Raw genomic sequence first — 21,482 nt, 5'->3', positions numbered from 1 at the left:
CAATCCTGACAAAAATTTTGACAAATGTCGAGCGGTACTCGGATTTTTTTTGCACGTGCTTCAAACATCCCAGATTAGGGTTTCGATTCTAAGCACTCTTTTGCTGTTTTATTTATGCACTCCGTTTCTTCGAAATTCTATCATAAATCATTATGCTTGATCATTCCCCACTAAAACTTTGAAAAACGTAGATTGTTACTCGGTTTATTTAGCACATGCTTCAAACACCCTGGATTAGGGTTTCTAGATTAGGGTTTCAATTTTAAGCAATCGTTTACTGTTTTATACACTCCGTTTCTTCGAAATTCTATTCTAAATCATGAAGCCTAATCATTCCCCACAAAAATTTCTTAAAATGTCGCATATTACTCGGTTTTTATAGCACGTACTTCAAACCTTCCAAATTAGGGTTTTCAAATTATGGTTTCAATTTTAAGCACTCTTTTACTACGTTATACACTCCGTTTCTTTGACATTCTATTATAAATGATCGAGCCTGATCAATCCTGACAAAAATTTTGACAAATGTCGAGCGGTACTCGGATTTTTTTTGCACGTGCTTCAAACATCCCAGATTAGGGTTTCGATTCTAAGCACTCTTTTGCTGTTTTATTTATGCACTCCGTTTCTTCGAAATTCTATCATAAATCATTATGCCTGATCATTCCCCACTAAAATTTTGAAAAATGTAGATTGTTACTCCGTTTATTTAGCACATGCTTCAAACACCCTGGATTAGGGTTTCTAGATTAGGGTTTCAATTTTAAGCAATCGTTTACTGTTTTATACACTCCGTTTCTTCGAAATTCTATTCTAAATCATGAAGCCTACTCATTCCCCACAAAAATTTCTTAAAATGTCGCATATTACTCGGTTTTTATAGCACGTACTTCAAACCTTCCAAATTAGGGTTTTCAAATTATGGTTTCAATTGTAAGCACTCTTTTACTACGTTATACACTCCGTTTCTTTGACATTCTATTATAAATGATCGAGCCTGATCAATCCTGACAAAAATTTTGACAAATGTCGAGCGGTACTCGGATTTTTTTTGCACGTGCTTCAAACATCCCAGATTAGGGTTTCGATTCTAAGCACTCTTTTGCTGTTTTATTTATGCACTCCGTTTCTTCGAAATTCTATCATAAATCATTATGCCTGATCATTCCCCACTAAAATTTTGAAAAACGTAGATTGTTACTCGGTTTATTTAGCACATGCTTCAAACACCCTGGATTAGGGTTTCTAGATTAGGGTTTCAATTTTAAGCAATCGTTTACTGTTTTATACACTCTGTTTCTTCGAAATTCTATTCTAAATCATGAAGCCTAATCATTCCCCACAAAAATTTCTTAAAATGTCGCATATTACTCGGTTTTTATAGCACGTACTTCAAACCTTCCAAATTAGGGTTTTCAAATTATGGTTTCAATTTTAAGCACTCTTTTACTATGTTATACACTCCGTTTCTTTGACATTCTATTATAAATGATCGAGCCTGATCAATCCTGACAAAAATTTTGACAAATGTCGAGCGGTACTCGGATTTTTTTTGCACGTGCTTCAAACATCCCAGATTAGGGTTTCGATTCTAAGCACTCTTTTGCTGTTTTATTTATGCACTCCGTTTCTTCGAAATTCTATCATAAATCATTATGCCTGATCATTCCCCACTAAAATTTTGAAAAACGTAGATTGTTACTCAGTTTATTTAGCACATGCTTCAAACACCCTGGATTAGGGTTTCTAGATTAGGGTTTCAATTTTAAGCAATCGTTTACAGTTTTATACACTCCGTTTCTTCGAAATTCTATTCTAAATCATGAAGCCTACTCATTCCCCACAAAAATTTCTTAAAATGTCGCATATTACTCGGTTTTTATAGCACGTACTTCAAACCTTCCAAATTAGGGTTTTCAAATTATGGTTTCAATTGTAAGCACTCTTTTACTACGTTATACACTCCGTTTCTTTGACATTCTATTATAAATGATCGAGCCTGATCAATCCTGACAAAAATTTTGACAAATGTCGAGCGGTACTCGGATTTTTTTTGCACGTGCTTCAAACATCCCAGATTAGGGTTTCGATTCTAAGCACTCTTTTGCTGTTTTATTTATGCACTCCGTTTCTTCGAAATTCTATCATAAATCATTATGCCTGATCATTCCCCACTAAAATTTTGAAAAACGTAGATTGTTACTCCGTTTATTTAGCACATGCTTCAAACACCCTGGATTAGGGTTTCTAGATTAGGGTTTCAATTTTAAGCAATCGTTTACTGTTTTATACACTCCGTTTCTTCGAAATTCTATTCTAAATCATGAAGCCTAATCATTCCCCACAAAAATTTCTTAAAATGTCGCATATTACTTGGTTTTTATAGCACGTACTTCAAACCTTCCAAATTAGGGTTTTCAAATTATGGTTTCAATTTTAAGCACTCTTTTACTACGTTATACACTCCGTTTCTTTGACATTCTGTTATAAATGATCGAGCCTGATCAATCCTGACAAAAATTTTGACAAATGTCGAGCGGTACTCGGATTTTTTTTGCACGTGCTTCAAACATCCCAGATTAGGGTTTCGATTCTAAGCACTCTTTTGCTGTTTTATTTATGCACTCCGTTTCTTCGAAATTCTATCATAAATCATTATGCCTGATCATTCCCCACTAAAATTTTGAAAAACGTAGATTGTTACTCGGTTTATTTAGCACATGCTTCAAACACCCTGGATTAGGGTTTCTAGATTAGGGTTTCAATTTTAAGCAATCGTTTACTGTTTTATACACTCTGTTTCTTCGAAATTCTATTCTAAATCATGAAGCCTAATCATTCCCCACAAAAATTTCTTAAAATGTCGCATATTACTCGGTTTTTATAGCACGTACTTCAAACCTTCCAAATTAGGGTTTTCAAATTATGGTTTCAAATTTAAGCACTCTTTTACTATGTTATACACTCCGTTTCTTTGACATTCTATTATAAATGATCGAGCCTGATCAATCCTGACAAAAATTTTGACAAATGTCGAGCGGTACTCGGATTTTTTTTGCACGTGCTTCAAACATCCCAGATTATGGTTTCGATTCTAAGCACTCTTTTGCTGTTTTATTTATGCACTCCGTTTCTTCGAAATTCTATCATAAATCATTATGCCTGATCATTCCCCACTAAAATTTTGAAAAACGTAGATTGTTACTCAGTTTATTTAGCACATGCTTCAAACACCCTGGATTAGGGTTTCTAGATTAGGGTTTCAATTTTAAGCAATCGTTTACTGTTTTATACACTACGTTTCTTCGAAATTCTATTCTAAATCATGAAGCCTACTCATTCCCCACAAAAATTTCTTAAAATGTCGCATATTACTCGGTTTTTATAGCACGTACTTCAAACCTTCCAAATTAGGGTTTTCAAATTATGGTTTCAATTTTAAGCACTCTTTTACTACGTTATACACTCCGTTTCTTTGACATTCTATTATAAATGATCGAGCCTGATCAATCCTGACAAAAATTTTGACAAATGTCGAGCGGTACTCGGATTTTTTTTGCACGTGCTTCAAACATCCCAGATTAGGGTTTCGATTCTAAGCACTCTTTTGCTGTTTTATTTATGCACTCCGTTTCTTCGAAATTCTATCATAAATCATTATGCCTGATCATTCCCCACTAAAATTTTGAAAAACGTAGATTGTTACTCGGTTTATTTAGCACATGCTTCAAACACCCTGGATTAGGGTTTCTAGATTAGGGTTTCAATTTTAAGCAATCGTTTACTGTTTTATACACTCTGTTTCTTCGAAATTCTATTCTAAATCATGAAGCCTAATCATTCCCCACAAAAATTTCTTAAAATGTCGCATATTACTTGGTTTTTATAGCACGTACTTCAAACCTTCCAAATTAGGGTTTTCAAATTATGGTTTCAATTTTAAGCACTCTTTTACTATGTTATACACTCCGTTTCTTTGACATTCTATTATAAATGATCGAGCCTGATCAATCCTGACAAAAATTTTGACAAATGTCGAGCGGTACTCGGATTTTTTTTGCACGTGCTTCAAACATCCCAGATTAGGGTTTCGATTCTAAGCACTCTTTTGCTGTTTTATTTATGCACTCCGTTTCTTCGAAATTCTATCATAAATCATTATGCTTGATCATTCCCCACTAAAATTTTGAAAAACGTAGATTGTTACTCGGTTTATTTAGCACATGCTTCAAACACCCTGGATTAGGGTTTCTAGATTAGGGTTTCAATTTTAAGCAATCGTTTACTGTTTTATACACTCCGTTTCTTCGAAATTCTATTCTAAATCATGAAGCCTAATCATTCCCCACAAAAATTTCTTAAAATGTCGCATATTACTCGGTTTTTATAGCACGTACTTCAAACCTTCCAAATTAGGGTTTTCAAATTATGGTTTCAATTTTAAGCACTCTTTTACTACGTTATACACTCCGTTTCTTTGACATTCTATTATAAATGATCGAGCCTGATCAATCCTGACAAAAATTTTGACAAATGTCGAGCGGTACTCGGATTTTTTTTGCACGTGCTTCAAACATCCCAGATTAGGGTTTCGATTCTAAGCACTCTTTTGCTGTTTTATTTATGCACTCCGTTTCTTCGAAATTCTATCATAAATCATTATGCCTGATCATTCCCCACTAAAATTTTGAAAAATGTAGATTGTTACTCCGTTTATTTAGCACATGCTTCAAACACCCTGGATTAGGGTTTCTAGATTAGGGTTTCAATTTTAAGCAATCGTTTACTGTTTTATACACTCCGTTTCTTCGAAATTCTATTCTAAATCATGAAGCCTACTCATTCCCCACAAAAATTTCTTAAAATGTCGCATATTACTCGGTTTTTATAGCACGTACTTCAAACCTTCCAAATTAGGGTTTTCAAATTATGGTTTCAATTGTAAGCACTCTTTTACTACGTTATACACTCCGTTTCTTTGACATTCTATTATAAATGATCGAGCCTGATCAATCCTGACAACAATTTTGACAAATGTCGAGCGGTACTCGGATTTTTTTTGCACGTGCTTCAAACATCCCAGATTAGGGTTTCGATTCTAAGCACTCTTTTGCTGTTTTATTTATGCACTCCGTTTCTTCGAAATTCTATCATAAATCATTATGCCTGATCATTCCCCACTAAAATTTTGAAAAACGTAGATTGTTACTCGGTTTATTTAGCACATGCTTCAAACACCCTGGATTAGGGTTTCTAGATTAGGGTTTCAATTTTAAGCAATCGTTTACTGTTTTATACACTCTGTTTCTTCGAAATTCTATTCTAAATCATGAAGCCTAATCATTCCCCACAAAAATTTCTTAAAATGTCGCATATTACTCGGTTTTTATAGCACGTACTTCAAACCTTCCAAATTAGGGTTTTCAAATTATGGTTTCAATTTTAAGCACTCTTTTACTATGTTATACACTCCGTTTCTTTGACATTCTATTATAAATGATCGAGCCTGATCAATCCTGACAAAAATTTTGACAAATGTCGAGCGGTACTCGGATTTTTTTTGCACGTGCTTCAAACATCCCAGATTAGGGTTTCGATTCTAAGCACTCTTTTGCTGTTTTATTTATGCACTCCGTTTCTTCGAAATTCTATCATAAATCATTATGCCTGATCATTCCCCACTAAAATTTTGAAAAACGTAGATTGTTACTCAGTTTATTTAGCACATGCTTCAAACACCCTGGATTAGGGTTTCTAGATTAGGGTTTCAATTTTAAGCAATCGTTTACAGTTTTATACACTCCGTTTCTTCGAAATTCTATTCTAAATCATGAAGCCTACTCATTCCCCACAAAAATTTCTTAAAATGTCGCATATTACTCGGTTTTTATAGCACGTACTTCAAACCTTCCAAATTAGGGTTTTCAAATTATGGTTTCAATTTTAAGCACTCTTTTACTATGTTATACACTCCGTTTCTTTGACATTCTATTATAAATGATCGAGCCTAATCAATCCTGACAAAAATTTTGACAAATGTCGAGCGGTACTCGGATTTTTTTTGCACGTGCTTCAAACATCCCAGATTAGGGTTTCGATTCTAAGCACTGTTTTGCTGTTTTATTTATGCACTCCGTTTCTTCGAAATTCTATCATAAATCATTATGCCAAATTATTCCCCACTAAAATTTTGAAAAACGTAGATTGTTACTCGGTTTATTTAGCACATGCTTCAAACACCCTGGATTAGGGTTTCTAGATTAGGGTTTCAATTTTAAGCAATCGTTTACTGTTTTATACACTCTGTTTCTTCGAAATTCTATTCTAAATCATGAAGCCTAATCATTCCCCACAAAAATTTCTTAAAATGTCGCATATTACTCGGTTTATATAGCACGTACTTCAAACCTTCCAAATTAGGGTTTTCAAATTATGGTTTCAATTTTAAGCACTCTTTTACTATGTTATACACTCCGTTTCTTTGACATTCTATTATAAATGATCGAGCCTAATCAATCCTGACAAAAATTTTGACAAATGTCGAGCGGTACTCGGATTTTTTTTGCACGTGCTTCAAACATCCCAGATTAGGGTTTCGATTCTAAGCACTCTTTTGCTGTTTTATTTATACACTCCGTTTCTTCGAAATTCTATCATAAATCATTATGCCTGATCATTCCCCACTAAAATTTTGAAAAACGTAGATTGTTACTCGGTTTATTTAGCACATGCTTCAAACACCCTGGATTAGGGTTTCTAGATTAGGGTTTCAATTTTAAGCAATCGTTTACTGTTTTATACACTCCGTTTCTTCGAAATTCTATTCTAAATCATGAAGCCTAATCATTCCCCACAAAAAATTTCTTAAAATGTCGCATATTACTCGGTTTTTATAGCACGTACTTCAAACCTTCCAAATTAGGGTTTTCAAATTATGGTTTCAATTTCAAGCACTCTTTTACTATGTTATACACTCCGTTTCTTTGACATTCTATTATAAATGATCGAGCCTGATCAATCCTGACAAAAATTTTGACAAATTTCGAGCGGTACTCGGATTTTTTTTGCACGTGCTTCAAACATCCCAGATTAGGGTTTCGATTCTAAGCACTCTTTTGCTGTTTTATTTATTCACTCCGTTTCTTCGAAATTCTATCATAAATCATTATGCCTGATCATTCCCCACTAAAATTTTGAAAAACGTAGATTGTTACTCGGTTTATTTAGCACATGCTTCAAACACCCTGGATTAGGGTTTCTAGATTAGGGTTTCAATTTTAAGCAATCGTTTACTGTTTTATACACTCTGTTTCTTCGAAATTCTATTCTAAATCATGAAGCCTAATCATTCCCCACAAAAATTTCTTAAAATGTCGCATATTACTCGGTTTTTATAGCACGTACTTCAAACCTTCCAAATTAGGGTTTTCAAATTATGGTTTCACTTTTAAGCACTCTTTTACTATGTTATACACTCCGTTTCTTTGACATTCTATTATAAATGATCGAGCCTAATCAATCCTGACAAAAATTTTGACAAATGTCGAGCGGTACTCGGATTTTTTTTGCACGTGCTTCAAACATCCCAGATTAGGGTTTCGATTCTAAGCACTCTTTTGCTGTTTTATTTATGCACTCCGTTTCTTCGAAATTCTATCATAAATCATTATGCCTGATCATTCCCCACTAAAATTTTGAAAAACGTAGATTGTTACTCGGTTTATTTAGCACATGCTTCAAACACCCTGGATTAGGGTTTCTAGATTAGGGTTTCAATTTTAAGCAATCGTTTACTGTTTTAAACAAATGTTTCTTCGAAATTCTATTCTAAATCATGAAGCCTAATCATTCCCCACAAAAATTTCTTAAAATGTCGCATATTACTCGGTTTTTATAGCACGTACTTCAAACCTTCCAAATTAGGGTTTTCAAATTATGGTTTCAATTTTAAGCACTCTTTTACTATGTTATACACTCTGTTTCTTTGACATTCTATTATAAATGATCGAGCCTAATCAATCCTGACAAAAATTTTGACAAATGTCGAGCGGTACTCGGATTTTTTTTGCACGTGCTTCAAACATCCCAGATTAGGGTTTCGATTCTAAGCACTGTTTTGCTGTTTTATTTATGCACTCCGTTTCTTCGAAATTCTATCATAAATCATTATGCCAAATTATTCCCCACTAAAATTTTGAAAAACGTAGATTGTTACTCGGTTTATTTAGCACATGCTTCAAACACCCTGGATTAGGGTTTCTAGATTAGGGTTTCAATTTTAAGCAATCGTTTACTGTTTTATACACTCTGTTTCTTCGAAATTCTATTCTAAATCATGAAGCCTAATCATTCCCCACAAAAATTTCTTAAAATGTCGCATATTACTCGGTTTATATAGCACGTACTTCAAACCTTCCAAATTAGGGTTTTCAAATTATGGTTTCAATTTTAAGCACTCTTTTACTATGTTATACACTCCGTTTCTTTGACATTCTATTATAAATGATCGAGCCTAATCAATCCTGACAAAAATTTTGACAAATGTCGAGCGGTACTCGGATTTTTTTTGCACGTGCTTCAAACATCCCAGATTAGGGTTTCGATTCTAAGCACTCTTTTGCTGTTTTATTTATACACTCCGTTTCTTCGAAATTCTATCATAAATCATTATGCCTGATCATTCCCCACTAAAATTTTGAAAAACGTAGATTGTTACTCGGTTTATTTAGCACATGCTTCAAACACCCTGGATTAGGGTTTCTAGATTAGGGTTTCAATTTTAAGCAATCGTTTACTGTTTTATACACTCCGTTTCTTCGAAATTCTATTCTAAATCATGAAGCCTAATCATTCCCCACAAAAAATTTCTTAAAATGTCGCATATTACTCGGTTTTTATAGCACGTACTTCAAACCTTCCAAATTAGGGTTTTCAAATTATGGTTTCAATTTCAAGCACTCTTTTACTATGTTATACACTCCGTTTCTTTGACATTCTATTATAAATGATCGAGCCTGATCAATCCTGACAAAAATTTTGACAAATGTCGAGCGGTACTCGGATTTTTTTTGCACGTGCTTCAAACATCCCAGATTAGGGTTTCGATTCTAAGCACTCTTTTGCTGTTTTATTTATTCACTCCGTTTCTTCGAAATTCTATCATAAATCATTATGCCTGATCATTCCCCACTAAAATTTTGAAAAACGTAGATTGTTACTCGGTTTATTTAGCACATGCTTCAAACACCCTGGATTAGGGTTTCTAGATTAGGGTTTCAATTTTAAGCAATCGTTTACTGTTTTATACACTCTGTTTCTTCGAAATTCTATTCTAAATCATGAAGCCTAATCATTCCCCACAAAAATTTCTTAAAATGTCGCATATTACTCGGTTTTTATAGCACGTACTTCAAACCTTCCAAATTAGGGTTTTCAAATTATGGTTTCACTTTTAAGCACTCTTTTACTATGTTATACACTCCGTTTCTTTGACATTCTATTATAAATGATCGAGCCTAATCAATCCTGACAAAAATTTTGACAAATGTCGAGCGGTACTCGGATTTTTTTTGCACGTGCTTCAAACATCCCAGATTAGGGTTTCGATTCTAAGCACTCTTTTGCTGTTTTATTTATGCACTCCGTTTCTTCGAAATTCTATCATAAATCATTATGCCTGATCATTCCCCACTAAAATTTTGAAAAACGTAGATTGGTACTCGGTTTATTTAGCACATGCTTCAAACACCCTGGATTAGGGTTTCTAGATTAGGGTTTCAATTTTAAGCAATCGTTTACTGTTTTATACACTCCGTTTCTTCGAAATTCTATTCTAAATCATGAAGCCTAATCATTCCCCACAAAAATTTCTTAAAATGTCGCATATTACTCGGTTTTTATAGCACGTACTTCAAACCTTCCAAATTAGGGTTTTCAAATTATGGTTTCAATTTTAAGCACTCTTTTACTATGTTATACACTCCGTTTCTTTGACATTCTATTATAAATGATCGAGCCTGATCAATCCTGACAAAAATTTTGACAAATGTCGAGCGGTACTCGGATTTTTTTTGCACGTGCTTCAAACATCCCAGATTAGGGTTTCGATTCTAAGCACTCTTTTGCTGTTTTATTTATGCACTCCGTTTCTTCGAAATTCTATCATAAATCATTATGCCTGATCATTCCCCACTAAAATTTTGAAAAACGTAGATTGTTACTCGGTTTATTTAGCACATGCTTCAAACACCCTGGATTAGGGTTTCTAGATTAGGGTTTTAATTTTAAGCAATCGTTTACTGTTTTATACACTCTGTTTCTTCGAAATTCTATTCTAAATCATGAAGCCTAATCATTCCCCACAAAAATTTCTTAAAATGTCGCATATTACTCGGTTTTTATAGCACGTACTTCAAACCTTCCAAATTAGGGTTTTCAAATTATGGTTTCAATTTTAAGCACTCTTTTACTATGTTATACACTCCGTTTCTTTGACATTCTATTATAAATGATCGAGCCTAATCAATCCTGACAAAAATTTTGACAAATGTCGAGCGGTACTCGGATTTTTTTTGCACGTGCTTCAAACATCCCAGATTAGGGTTTCGATTCTAAGCACTCTTTTGCTGTTTTATTTATGCACTCCGTTTCTTCGAAATTCTATCATAAATCATTATGCCTGATCATTCCCCACTAAAATTTTGAAAAACGTAGATTGTTACTCGGTTTATTTAGCACATGCTTCAAACACCCTGGATTAGGGTTTCTAGATTAGGGTTTCAATTTTAAGCAATCGTTTACTGTTTTATACACTCCGTTTCTTCGAAATTCTATTCTAAATCATGAAGCCTAATCATTCCCCACAAAAATTTCTTAAAATGTCGCATATTACTCGGTTTTTATAGCACGTACTTCAAACCTTCCAAATTAGGGTTTTCAAATTATGGTTTCAATTTTAAGCACTCTTTTACTATGTTATACACTCCGTTTCTTTGACATTCTATTATAAATGATCGAGCCTGATCAATCCTGACTTAAATTTTGACAAATGTCGAGCGGTACTCGGATTTTTTTTGCACGTGCTTCAAACATCCCAGATTAGGGTTTCGATTCTAAGCACTCTTTTGCTGTTTTATTTATGCACTCCGTTTCTTCGAAATTCTATCATAAATCATTATGCCTGATCATTCCCCACTAAAATTTTGAAAAACGTAGATTATTACTCAGTTTATTTAGCACATGCTTCAAACACCCTTGATTAGGGTTTCTAGATTAGGGTTTCAATTTTAAGCAATCGTTTACTGTTTTATACACTCCGTTTCTTCGAAATTCTATTCTAAATCATGAAGCCTAATCATTCCCCACAAAAATTTCTTAAAATGTCGCATATTACTCGGTTTTTATAGCACGTACTTCAAACCTTCCAAATTAGGGTTTTCAAATTATGGTTTCACTTTTAAGCACTCTTTTACTATGTTATACACTCCGTTTCTTTGACATTCTATTATAAATGATCGAGCCTAATCAATCCTGACAAAAATTTTGACAAATGTCGAGCGGTACTCGGATTTTTTTTGCACGTGCTTCAAACATCCCAGATTAGGGTTTCGATTCTAAGCACTCTTTTGCTGTTTTATTTATGCACTCCGTTTCTTCGAAATTCTATCATAAATCATTATGCCTGATCATTCCCCACTAAAATTTTGAAAAACGTAGATTGTTACTCGGTTTATTTAGCACATGCTTCAAACACCCTGGATTAGGGTTTCTAGATTAGGGTTTCAATTTTAAGCAATCGTTTACTGTTTTATACACTCCGTTTCTTCGAAATTCTATTCTAAATCATGAAGCCTAATCATTCCCCACAAAAATTTCTTAAAATGTCGCATATTACTCGGTTTTTATAGCACGTACTTCAAACCTTCCAAATTAGGGTTTTCAAATTATGGTTTCAATTTTAAGCACTCTTTTACTATGTTATACACTCCGTTTCTTTGACATTCTATTATAAATGATCGAGCCTGATCAATCCTGACAAAAATTTTGACAAATGTCGAGCGGTACTCGGATTTTTTTTGCACGTGCTTCAAACATCCCAGATTAGGGTTTCGATTCTAAGCACTCTTTTGCTGTTTTATTTATGCACTCCGTTTCTTCGAAATTCTATCATAAATCATTATGCCTGATCATTCCCCACTAAAATTTTGAAAAACGTAGATTGTTACTCGGTTTATTTAGCACATGCTTCAAACACCCTGGATTAGGGTTTCTAGATTAGGGTTTTAATTTTAAGCAATCGTTTACTGTTTTATACACTCCGTTTCTTCGAAATTCTATTCTAAATCATGAAGCCTAATCATTCCCCACAAAAAATTTCTTAAAATGTCGCATATTACTCGGTTTTTATAGCACGTACTTCAAACCTTCCAAATTAGGGTTTTCAAATTATGGTTTCAATTTCAAGCACTCTTTTACTATGTTATACACTCCGTTTCTTTGACATTCTATTATAAATGATCGAGCCTGATCAATCCTGACAAAAATTTTGACAAATGTCGAGCGGTACTCGGATTTTTTTTGCACGTGCTTCAAACATCCCAGATTAGGGTTTCGATTCTAAGCACTCTTTTGCTGTTTTATTTATGCACTCCGTTTCTTCGAAATTCTATCATAAATCATTATGCCTGATCATTCCCCACTAAAATTTTGAAAAACGTAGATTATTACTCAGTTTATTTAGCACATGCTTCAAACACCCTTGATTAGGGTTTCTAGATTAGGGTTTCAATTTTAAGCAATCGTTTACTGTTTTATACACTCCGTTTCTTCGAAATTCTATTCTAAATCATGAAGCCTAATCATTCCCCACAAAAATTTCTTAAAATGTCGCATATTACTCGGTTTTTATAGCACGTACTTCAAACCTTCCAAATTAGGGTTTTCAAATTATGGTTTCAATTTTAAGCACTCTTTTACTATGTTATACACTCCGTTTCTTTGACATTCTATTATAAATGATCGAGCCTAATCAATCCTGACAAAAATTTTGACAAATGTCGAGCGGTACTCGGATTTTTTTTGCACGTGCTTCAAACATCCCAGATTAGGGTTTCGATTCTAAGCACTCTTTTGCTGTTTTATTTATGCACTCCGTTTCTTCGAAATTCTATCATAAATCATTATGCCTGATCATTCCCCACTAAAATTTTGAAAAACGTAGATTGTTACTCGGTTTATTTAGCACATGCTTCAAACACCCTGGATTAGGGTTTCTAGATTAGGGTTTCAATTTTAAGCAATCGTTTACTGTTTTATACACTCTGTTTCTTCGAAATTCTATTCTAAATCATGAAGCCTAATCATTCCCCACAAAAATTTCTTAAAATGTCGCATATTACTCGGTTTTTATAGCACGTACTTCAAACCTTCCAAATTAGGGTTTTCAAATTATGGTTTCAATTTTAAGCACTCTTTTACTATGTTATACACTCCGTTTCTTTGACATTCTATTATAAATGATCGAGCCTAATCAATCCTGACAAAAATTTTGACAAATGTCGAGCGGTACTCGGATTTTTTTTGCACGTGCTTCAAACATCCCAGATTAGGGTTTCGATTCTAAGCACTCTTTTGCTGTTTTATTTATGCACTCCGTTTCTTCGAAATTCTATCATAAATCATTATGCCTGATCATTCCCCACTAAAATTTTGAAAAACGTAGATTGTTACTCGGTTTATTTAGCACATGCTTCAAACACCCTGGATTAGGGTTTCTAGATTAGGGTTTCAATTTTAAGCAATCGTTTACTGTTTTATACACTCCGTTTCTTCGAAATTCTATTCTAAATCATGAAGCCTAATCATTCCCCACAAAAATTTCTTAAAATGTCGCATATTACTCGGTTTTTATAGCACGTACTTCAAACCTTCCAAATTAGGGTTTTCAAATTATGGTTTCAATTTTAAGCACTCTTTTACTATGTTATACACTCCGTTTCTTTGACATTCTATTATAAATGATCGAGCCTGATCAATCCTGACTTAAATTTTGACAAATGTCGAGCGGTACTCGGATTTTTTTTGCACGTGCTTCAAACATCCCAGATTAGGGTTTCGATTCTAAGCACTCTTTTGCTGTTTTATTTATGCACTCCGTTTCTTCGAAATTCTATCATAAATCATTATGCCTGATCATTCCCCACTAAAATTTTGAAAAACGTAGATTGTTACTCAGTTTATTTAGCACATGCTTCAAACACCCTTGATTAGGGTTTCTAGATTAGGGTTTCAATTTTAAGCAATCGTTTACTGTTTTATACACTCCGTTTCTTCGAAATTCTATTCTAAATCATGAAGCCTAATCATTCCCCACAAAAATTTCTTAAAATGTCGCATATTACTCGGTTTTTATAGCACGTACTTCAAACCTTCCAAATTAGGGTTTTCAAATTATGGTTTCAATTTTAAGCTCTCTTTTACTATGTTATACACTCCGTTTCTTTGACATTCTATTATAAATGATCGAGCCTAATCAATCCTGACAAAAATTTTAAAAATTGTCGAGCGGTACTCGGATTTTTTTTGCACGTGCTTCAAACATCCCAGATTAGGGTTTCGATTCTAAGCACTCTTTTGCTGTTTTATTTATGCACTCTGTTTCTTCGAAATTCTATCATAAATCATTATGCCTGATCATTCCCCACTAAAATTTTGAAAAACGTAGATTGTTACTCGGTTTATTTAGCACATGCTTCAAACACCCTGGATTAGGGTTTCTAGATTAGGGTTTCAATTTTAAGCAATCGTTTACTGTTTTATACACTCCGTTTCTTCGAAATTCTATTCTAAATCATGAAGCCTAATCATTCCCCACAAAAATTTCTTAAAATGTCGCATATTACTCGGTTTTTATAGCACGTACTTCAAACCTTCCAAATTAGGGTTTTCAAATTATGGTTTCAATTTTAAGCACTCTTTTACTATGTTATACACTCCGTTTCTTTGACATTCTATTATAAATGATCGAGCCTAATCAATCCTGACAAAAATTTTGACAAATGTCGAGCGGTACTCGGATTTTTTTTGCACGTGCTTCAAACATCCCAGATTAGGGTTTCGATTCTAAGCACTCTTTTGCTGTTTTATTTATGCACTCCGTTTCTTCGAAATTCTATCATAAATCATTATGCCTGATCATTCCCCACTAAAATTTTGAAAAACGTAGATTGTTACTCGGTTTATTTAGCACATGCTTCAAACACCCTGGATTAGGGTTTCTAGATTAGGGTTTCAATTTTAAGCAATCGTTTACTGTTTTATACACTCCGTTTCTTCGAAATTCTATTCTAAATCATGAAGCCTAATCATTCCCCACAAAAATTTCTTAAAATGTCGCATATTACTCGGTTTTTATAGCACGTACTTCAAACCTTCCAAATTAGGGTTTTCAAATTATGGTTTCAATTTTAAGCACTCTTTTACTATGTTATACACTCCGTTTCTTTGACATTCTATTATAAATGATCGAGCCTGATCAATCCTGACAAAAATTTTGACAAATGTCGAGCGGTACTCGGATTTTTTTTGCACGTGCTTCAAACATCCCAGTTTAGAGTTTCGATTCTAAGCACTCTTTTGCTGTTTTATTTATGCACTCCGTTTCTTCGAAATTCTATTATAAATCATTATGCCTGATCATTCCCCACTAAAATTTTGAAAAACGTAGATTGTTACTCAGCTTATTTAGCACATGCTTCAAACACCCTGGATTAGGGTTTCTAGATTAGGGTTTCAATTTAAGCAATCGTTTACTGTTTTATACACTCCGTTTCTTCGAAATTCTATTCTAAATCATGAAGCCTAATCATTCCCCACAAAAATTTCTTAAAATGTCGCATATTACTCGGTTTTTATAGCACGTACTTCAAACCTTCCAAATTAGGGTTTTCAAATTATGGTTTCAATTTTCAGCACTCTTTTACTATGTTATACACTCCGTTTCTTTGACATTCTATTATAAATGATCGAGCCTGATCAATCCTGACAAAAATTTTGACAAATGTCGAGCGGTACTCGGATTTTTTTTGCACGTGCTTCAAACATCCCAGATTAGGGTTTCGATTCTAAGCACTCTTTTGCTGTTTTATTTATGCACTCCGTTTCTTCGAAATTCTATCATAAATCATTATGCCTGATCATTCCCCACTAAAATTTTGAAAAACGTAGATTATTACTCAGTTTATTTAGCACATGCTTCAAACACCCTTGATTAGGGTTTCTAGATTAGGGTTTCAATTTTAAGCAATCGTTTACTGTTTTATACACTCCGTTTCTTCGAAATTCTATTCTAAATCATGAAGCCTAATCATTCCCCACAAAAATTTCTTAAAATGTCGCATATTACTCGGTTTTTATAGCACGTACTTCAAACCTTCCAAATTAGGGTTTTCAAATTATGGTTTCAATTTTAAGCACTCTTTTACTATGTTATACACTCCGTTTCTTTGACATTCTATTATAAATGATCGAGCCTAATCAATCCTGACAAAAATTTTGACAAATGTCGAGCGGTACTCGGATTTTTTTTGCACGTGCTTCAAACATCCCAGATTAGGGTTTCGATTCTAAGCACTCTTTTGCTGTTTTATTTATGCACTCCGTTTCTTCGAAATTCTATCATAAATCATTATGCCTGATCATTCCCCACTAAAATTTTGAAAAACGTAGATTGTTACTCGGTTTATTTAGCACATGCTTCAAACACCCTGGATTAGGGTTTCTAGATTAGGGTTTCAATTTTAAGCAATCGTTTACTGTTTTATACACTCTGTTTCTTCGAAATTCTATTCTAAATCATGAAGCCTAATCATTCCCCACAAAAATTTCTTAAAATGTCGCATATTACTCGGTTTTTATAGCACGTACTTCAAACCTTCCAAATTAGGGTTTTCAAATTATGGTTTCAATTTTAAGCACTCTTTTACTATGTTATACACTCCGTTTCTTTGACATTCTATTATAAATGATCGAGCCTAATCAATCCTGACAAAAATTTTGACAAATGTCGAGCGGTACTCGGATTTTTTTTGCACGTGCTTCAAACATCCCAGATTAGGGTTTCGATTCTAAGCACTCTTTTGCTGTTTTATTTATGCACTCCGTTTCTTCGAAATTCTATCATAAATCATTATGCCTGATCATTCCCCACTAAAATTTTGAAAAACGTAGATTGTTACTCGGTTTATTTAGCACATGCTTCAAACACCCTGGATTAGGGTTTCTAGATTAGGGTTTCAATTTTAAGCAATCGTTTACTGTTTTATACACTCCGTTTCTTCGAAATTCTATTCTAAATCATGAAGCCTAATCATTCCCCACAAAAATTTCTTAAAATGTCGCATATTACTCGGTTTTTATAGCACGTACTTCAAACCTTCCAAATTAGGGTTTTCAAATTATGGTTTCAATTTTAAGCACTCTTTTACTATGTTATACACTCCGTTTCTTTGACATTCTATTATAAATGATCGAGCCTGATCAATCCTGACTTAAATTTTGACAAATGTCGAGCGGTACTCGGATTTTTTTTGCACGTGCTTCAAACATCCCAGATTAGGGTTTCGATTCTAAGCACTCTTTTGCTGTTTTATTTATGCACTCCGTTTCTTCGAAATTCTATCATAAATCATTATGCCTGATCATTCCCCACTAAAATTTTGAAAAACGTAGATTGTTACTCAGTTTATTTAGCACATGCTTCAAACACCCTTGATTAGGGTTTCTAGATTAGGGTTTCAATTTTAAGCAATCGTTTACTGTTTTATACACTCCGTTTCTTCGAAATTCTATTCTAAATCATGAAGCCTAATCATTCCCCACAAAAATTTCTTAAAATGTCGCATATTACTCGGTTTTTATAGCACGTACTTCAAACCTTCCAAATTAGGGTTTTCAAATTATGGTTTCAATTTTAAGCTCTCTTTTACTATGTTATACACTCCGTTTCTTTGACATTCTATTATAAATGATCGAGCCTAATCAATCCTGACAAAAATTTTAAAAATTGTCGAGCGGTACTCGGATTTTTTTTGCACGTGCTTCAAACATCCCAGATTAGGGTTTCGATTCTAAGCACTCTTTTGCTGTTTTATTTATGCACTCTGTTTCTTCGAAATTCTATCATAAATCATTATGCCTGATCATTCCCCACTAAAATTTTGAAAAACGTAGATTGTTACTCGGTTTATTTAGCACATGCTTCAAACACCCTGGATTAGGGTTTCTAGATTAGGGTTTCAATTTTAAGCAATCGTTTACTGTTTTATACACTCCGTTTCTTCGAAATTCTATTCTAAATCATGAAGCCTAATCATTCCCCACAAAAATTTCTTAAAATGTCGCATATTACTCGGTTTTTATAGCACGTACTTCAAACCTTCCAAATTAGGGTTTTCAAATTATGGTTTCAATTTTAAGCACTCTTTTACTATGTTATACACTCCGTTTCTTTGACATTCTATTATAAATGATCGAGCCTAATCAATCCTGACAAAAATTTTGACAAATGTCGAGCGGTACTCGGATTTTTTTTGCACGTGCTTCAAACATCCCAGATTAGGGTTTCGATTCTAAGCACTCTTTTGCTGTTTTATTTATGCACTCCGTTTCTTCGAAATTCTATCATAAATCATTATGCCTGATCATTCCCCACTAAAATTTTGAAAAACGTAGATTGTTACTCGGTTTATTTAGCACATGCTTCAAACACCCTGGATTAGGGTTTCTAGATTAGGGTTTCAATTTTAAGCAATCGTTTACTGTTTTATACACTCCGTTTCTTCGAAATTCTATTCTAAATCATGAAGCCTAATCATTCCCCACAAAAATTTCTTAAAATGTCGCATATTACTCGGTTTTTATAGCACGTACTTCAAACCTTCCAAATTAGGGTTTTCAAATTATGGTTTCAATTTTAAGCACTCTTTTACTATGTTATACACTCCGTTTCTTTGACATTCTATTATAAATGATCGAGCCTGATCAATCCTGACAAAAATTTTGACAAATGTCGAGCGGTACTCGGATTTTTTTTGCACGTGCTTCAAACATCCCAGTTTAGAGTTTCGATTCTAAGCACTCTTTTGCTGTTTTATTTATGCACTCCGTTTCTTCGAAATTCTATTATAAATCATTATGCCTGATCATTCCCCACTAAAATTTTGAAAAACGTAGATTGTTACTCAGCTTATTTAGCACATGCTTCAAACACCCTGGATTAGGGTTTCTAGATTAGGGTTTCAATTTAAGCAATCGTTTACTGTTTTATACACTCCGTTTCTTCGAAATTCTATTCTAAATCATGAAGCCTAATCATTCCCCACAAAAATTTCTTAAAATGTCGCATATTACTCGGTTTTTATAGCACGTACTTCAAACCTTCCAAATTAGGGTTTTCAAATTATGGTTTCAATTTTCAGCACTCTTTTACTATGTTATACACTCCGTTTCTTTGACATTCTATTATAAATGATCGAGCCTGATCAATCCTGACAAAAATTTTGACAAATGTCGAGCGGTACTCGGATTTTTTTTGCACGTGCTTCAAACATCCCAGATTAGGGTTTCGATTCTAAGCACTCTTTTGCTGTTTTATTTATGCACTCCGTTTCTTCGAAATTCTATTATAAATCATTATGCCTGATCATTCCCCACTAAAATTTTGAAAAAACGTAGATTCTTACTCAGCTTATTTAGCACATGCTTCAAACACCCTGGATTAGGGTTTCTAGATTAGGGTTTCAATTTTAAGCAATCGTTTACTGTTTTATACACTCCGTTTCTTCGAAATTCTATTCTAAATCATGAAGCCTAATCATTCCCCACAAAAATTTCTTAAAATGTCGCATATTACTCGGTTTTTATAGCACGTACTTCAAACCTTCCAAATTAGGGTTTTCAAATTATGGTTTCAATTTTAAGCACTCTTTTACTATGTTATACACTCCGTTTCTTTGACATTCTATTATAAATGATCGAGCCTGATCAATCCTGACAAAAATTTTGACAAATGTCGAGCGGTACTCGGATTTTTTTTGCACGTGCTTCAAACATCCCAGTTTAGAGTTTCGATTCTAAGCACTCTTTTGCTGTTTTATTTATGCACTCCGTTTCTTCGAAATTCTATTATAAATCATTATGCCTGATCATTCCCCACTAAAATTTTGAAAAACGTAGATTGTTACTCAGCTTATTTAGCACATGCTTCAAACACCCTGGATTAGGGTTTCTAGATTAGGGTTTCAATTTAAGCAATCGTTTACTGTTTTATACACTCCGTTTCTTCGAAATTCTATTCTAAATCATGAAGCCTAATCATTCCCCACAAAAATTTCTTAAAATGTCGCATATTACTCGGTTTTTATAGCACGTACTTCAAACCTTCCAAATTAGGGTTTTCAAATTATGGTTTCAATTTTAAGCACTCTTTTACTATGTTATACACTCCGTTTCTTTGACATTCTATTATAAATGATCGAGCCTGATCAATCCTGACAAAAATTTTGACAAATGTCGAGCGGTACTCGGATTTTTTTTGCACGTGCTTCAAACATCCCAGATTAGGGTTTCGATTCTAAGCACTCTTTTGCTGTTTTATTTATGCACTCCGTTTCTTCGAAATTCTATTATAAATCATTATGCCTGATCATTCCCCACTAAAATTTTGAAAAAACGTAGATTCTTACTCAGCTTATTTAGCACATGCTTCAAACACCCTGGATTAGGGTTTCTAGATTAGGGTTTCAATTTTAAGCAATCGTTTACTGTTTTATACACTCCGTTTCTTCGAAATTCTATTCTAAATCATGAAGCCTAATCATTCCCCACAAAAATTTCTTAAAATGTCGCATATTACTCGGTTTTTATAGCACGTACTTCAAACCTTCCAAATTAGGGTTTTCAAATTATGGTTTCAATTTTAAGCACTCTTTTACTATGTTATACACTCCGTTTCTTTGACATTCTATTATAAATGATCGAGCCTGATCAATCCTGACAAAAATTTTGACAAATGTCGAGCGGTACTCGGATTTTTTTTGCACGTGCTTCAAACATCCCAGTTTAGAGTTTCGATTCTAAGCACTCTTTTGCTGTTTTATTTATGCACTCCGTTTCTTCGAAATTCTATTATAAATCATTATGCCTGATCATTCCCCACTAAAATTTTGAAAAACGTAGATTGTTACTCAGCTTATTTAGCACATGCTTCAAACACCCTGGATTAGGGTTTCTAGATTAGGGTTTCAATTTAAGCAATCGTTTACTGTTTTATACACTCCGTTTCTTCGAAATTCTATTCTAAATCATGAAGCCTAATCATTCCCCACAAAAATTTCTTAAAATGTCGCATATTACTCGGTTTTTATAGCACGTACTTCAAACCTTCCAAATTAGGGTTTTCAAATTATGGTTTCAATTTTAAGCAC

The sequence above is a fragment of the Cucurbita pepo genome, chromosome 17 (assembly GCF_057944985.1).
Source record: "Cucurbita pepo subsp. pepo isolate OVF chromosome 17, ASM5794498v1, whole genome shotgun sequence".
In the NCBI taxonomy this organism is placed as follows: Eukaryota; Viridiplantae; Streptophyta; class Magnoliopsida; order Cucurbitales; family Cucurbitaceae; genus Cucurbita; species Cucurbita pepo.
This window is presented reverse-complemented; position numbering follows the sequence as displayed.